This window comes from Falco peregrinus, chromosome 6 (assembly GCF_023634155.1).
Source record: "Falco peregrinus isolate bFalPer1 chromosome 6, bFalPer1.pri, whole genome shotgun sequence".
NCBI lineage: Eukaryota > Metazoa > Chordata > Aves > Falconiformes > Falconidae > Falco > Falco peregrinus.
In genome coordinates this window covers 15,620,487-15,624,669 of record NC_073726.1, presented here as the reverse complement: position 1 = coordinate 15,624,669, position 4,183 = coordinate 15,620,487, and the positions used below count along the sequence as shown (strand labels likewise).

The window sequence follows — 4,183 nt, the reverse complement described above, 5'->3', positions numbered from 1 at the left end:
CTCGACGCGAGAACGCTGCTTTGCCTGCACTTTGCGATAGGCCCTGTTCTGGAATCTATTCGACATCTGTTCCAATCCCACACACAGAGGACCATGCGTGAAAAACTCGAACTTTTGACAGCAAAGATACAATCTCATAGCAAACGGGATTATTTATTTTTTTTTATCATTATGGTAATAGTTTTAGTAGTGCTTAGCTATGTAGTTTTCCTGTGTTAAAACGCTGTTATTGAAAATGGTCAACCAAGCCTATGTCGCCCAAAATAAAAATGGGGGAATTGTGGATAACTGGCTAGCTGAAAAGGGTCACATAGACATAGTCCAGCTGGCTGGACAAAAATGCACATCGCTCTCAGCTTATCTGAAGTAAAGCAAAATACACTGTCTTTGGCTGTCCTTGTTACACAATAACAGGAAGATTTTGGTGGGAAAAGAATGTTGCAGGTGGGAACAGATAACTACAGAAGAGAAACAAGGGGCGGGCTTGGTATTTAGGTAACTAACCAATAATGAGCTTAACTTTTGTAATATGTATGAGCTAATTATAACAAGGCATAAAAGGTGACTGTAAGGTACAATAAACGAAGTCTGCTGATCACTCATATTGAGTGACTGTGTCTTCCCTCCGTCGCAACAGTGGCCCTTGGAAGTACTGCCTGTCGCCCTGCTGCCTGAGCCTTGACAGCGGACTGAGGAAGAAATAAGAGCGCCAGAGGAGCAGGAGGGGGATACGTTGCGTGGAGTTAGGATTTTCTAAAGGGATGTGACCGTTAGACTTGTCGTTGAGAGGCGTTTCAGAGCATTTGCAAAGGCTGCTGGCCCAGAGGAGGTAAATGTCGATCTCTAAGACCATTTTATCTGTGGGCCTTCATAATTTCCCTCTGTGTCTATTTCTCAGGGTTTGTGTGCTTTTCGTAGGAAGCTTTCTCTTGGCTTTTAGCACCAGGAAGTGAATTTTGCTTTTACTTTTGGCGATTCCTAGAGGCTCTCGAACGTGTGTTACTTGAGTATTCACTGAAAGCCCCAGGTTCCTTCTGAAAACATTTATTGAATGTTTATTGTGTGAAACGTGGGAATATTCCAGTTGGAAGGGACCTACAGCGATCCTCTCGTTCCGCTGCCAGTTAGACCAAATGCCAGCACCGCTGGCTCATGGCAAGGCCTTGACATGTAGGCATGTGGCAGGCCCGAAAAGCAGAGAGATCTCTCTCTTTCTAATTAGAAACGGTATCTCTAGGATTGTTCTCATAAAGCCTAGAGCTCTTGAGTTGACTGACAATGGTTTCTGTGAGAAGAGGAGTAGAAGCAGCAGTTGTCAACGTAAATGTTAAGAGTCTATTCTCTGTTTCACCGGGGGCTGCTCCTCAGCGTAAGATCAGCCATAAGGCCTGTGTGCTTTCTTCCTTGTCCCGTACACTTTGGATGTCTCCTTTTCTCATTTAATGTATGGAATAAGCCTAAGCCAGGGCCGTGTACTTCAGTCAGCTGAAATGTTGATAGAGCTTTGCAGTTCAGCAAAGTCCTGCTCCCCTCAGCGTCCACTGACTTGTCTTTCCCTTTACTTCCACTTTCTGAGGCGGGAATAATCTAGAGAAGCAGAGATGTCCTCATCTGAACCAGCCATGAGGCTCCTTTCACGGTCCGAGCAAGGAAACCGGCACCTCTGGCTCCAGCTACCTCACCTCATTCATGTTGGCCATGGAAGATGTGTTTCCTGACCTAAAGGACTTTGGAGTTTGACCGTGCAGTGCTGTAATCGCAACGGGACTGTATTCTTTTCCTGCTGTTGCCCTCCTGTTTTCTCGAGTGCTTCTTGTGTGTGTGTGTGTTGGGGGGTGTGTGTGTGCGCCTGAGTTTCTGATTTTTAGGGAGCTGTGACTTTTCCCAGGAAGAAAGAAAGTCAAAGCAAACATTTCTCAGTCAAAAAAATAACAGCAACAGTTGTGTCTCTGTCATGGCAAAGAGAGACCGTGTTACAGGTACAGGAGACTTCACTGATCCTGTACTCCAGAGAAACAGAACCCCTGACTTCAGAAATGTGTGTCATTCCAGGTTGGTGGGGACACTGCATGGCTCGCGCAAGACGTTCTCGGGTAGAAGAGCAACAGCGGATGGGTGTGGAGAAAGCAATGGGGATTCTCACACAGCCAGTGATTGTGGATTCCTATGGGGTCAAGGTAAGTCCAATTTCAATTTTGTTAATCCTGAAGTAGGCTGTTTTCTTGCTACAGGTACAGTTGTCAATGGGGTCAGACGTTAACCAATGCCAACTAAAACTGGGAAGGATACGTAGCTTGTGAAAGAATTCCACCCGGGATGGACTAGGTTGTGTTTCCACACCTGGTGTAGACTGCTGTTCTTGCTTTTGGTGAACTAAACTTGAGGAGGCTGCGTTCTCTTCCTAATTTCCAGTTGAAAAGGGCTTGTTGAATTCTCAAATAGCCCACTCACAACCTGCCAGTACTGTTGGAAGGTAATGTCCTAACAGTTCCTATGACGGATTTGGGGAGGGGTGTTTGCATTGACATGCATGTGTTCACATCATCACTTTGCCATTTATTGCCACTTCAAATGAGCCCATCCTCTGTGCGTGAGTGGGTAGAGCCCTGCTCCTTTGTGGCTCATTCCTAACGCAATGACTGGGGATGTGGTACGTACCGAAGCATTGTGGATAGTCAGAGGCCATGTTGCTGCTGGAGTCGCAGGTGAACCTGAACAAATACCACCAGGACAGGAATTTCTTTTCAAGTTCAATTGCATTATCCCAGATTTCCTTTCAAATTGCAGTGGGCAAGGAACTTTCACCACCTTCTCTGGTAACTGCAGCTGTCATCGGTTGTATCCACACTTGAGCTTGGGTACAACAAAGAGTGAAAGAAGCATTACCTTGGACTACACCAAGTGCATCTACCATCAACTGCTGGTCTTTCTGTTCAGTTCCCTCCCCCTGAGGCAACAGGTCCGACAAAAGCCATTGATTAGTTCCTAAAGCAAAAAGGGAAGATCATAAAGGATGTTATAAATTTGTGCAAATCACTGGTTACTGTAACTAATTTGTTCATGAAGACTTCTGAGTCTGTGCTATTTAGAACTCCCAATGCTGTTCCCAGGATACCAGTCCCATCTCTTTTTGCTTGTTTTGGGGGGAAGAGGGTTTGTTTATGCAGCCGTGCCATCCATCACTTTTAAGAGCACTTCAGGAATGGTGCACGAGCTAGATGGACTGCAGAAATGTTAGTTAGCATTGATAATTCTACTCTTTTGAGGGACCATGGTGGGTTAAACAACTGCCGCTGTTGGCCTGTGTACTGGGTCATATATAGTCCAATGTTAGATATTGGTGGAGACAAAATGTCTTTCGCTGGTAAAACGACATCACAGATCTACCTTTCAAGGGTGATATCCTTTGAACCTAAGGTTGCAAATGATCAAATACAACAAAAATGTGTTATGGTCACGATGAGCGACAGGCTGCTTCATCCATCCATGTGTGGTTCATCCCGAGTTCCTGTAAAAAAGGACAGAAAAGGAAATGTGCTCGGTTGGAAGTACAAACGGCAGAATTAATTAAGAGGAGGAAGAAACCCACTGAGTAGTGATTCGGGGTCTTTTTCCTGAGCAATCTCTTGCTTCCCTGGCGTAGAGATTTTTAGGCATGACTAGTACCATTGGTCATATTTCAGTTTGGGACATCTTTACTGACACAGGCTGTCCAGCATCAAACCCAGTACGTTGATTTACGTTGCCTCTCAGACTCTTCTTCAAGCACAGATGGCACGTTCTCCACTCAAGAAGTGAAGTATAGACACATTACTCTCTTTTTAATTACTCTGGATTAATTTTTTTCCTTTCCTCCAAATTTCTGACAATTCCATCCAGAAGAGTGATGAAGAGAGGTTACCTTTATGGGGTGCTGTGCATTTATCAAGGTGTGTGTATTTGAATTCATGATGTCAAGTTGAGCTTTGTACGTAAATGCAAATTACACAGTGCAGCAGGGCAGAACTAAACCTCAGAGAATGATGATGACCGAAATGCATCATAAGGGCTGACATGATTTTCAGAAGGAAAGACTACGGAAATTGTTCTTGAGTTAAACATACGATTCCTAAAACCACGGCACGTGATAGCTCGTGTCTACATTCATGCCGCAAGTATTGGACAAAATGCATGCAGAAAAGGC

General features: G+C 44.7%; 1 protein-coding gene across 1 annotated transcript in view; it reads left to right on the top strand.

The window, feature by feature from the left end:
- The first annotated feature begins 710 nt into the window (after positions 1–710).
- The window catches only part of LOC129784734 (butyrophilin-like protein 2), a 37,051-nt gene continuing 33,578 nt past the window's right edge, over positions 711–4,183 (top strand). The window contains exons 1-2 of the mRNA XM_055808090.1: positions 711–829; positions 2,053–2,177. The gene's annotated coding sequence lies outside the window, so the exon portion shown is untranslated. The remainder of the gene's footprint in view (positions 830–2,052; positions 2,178–4,183) is intronic.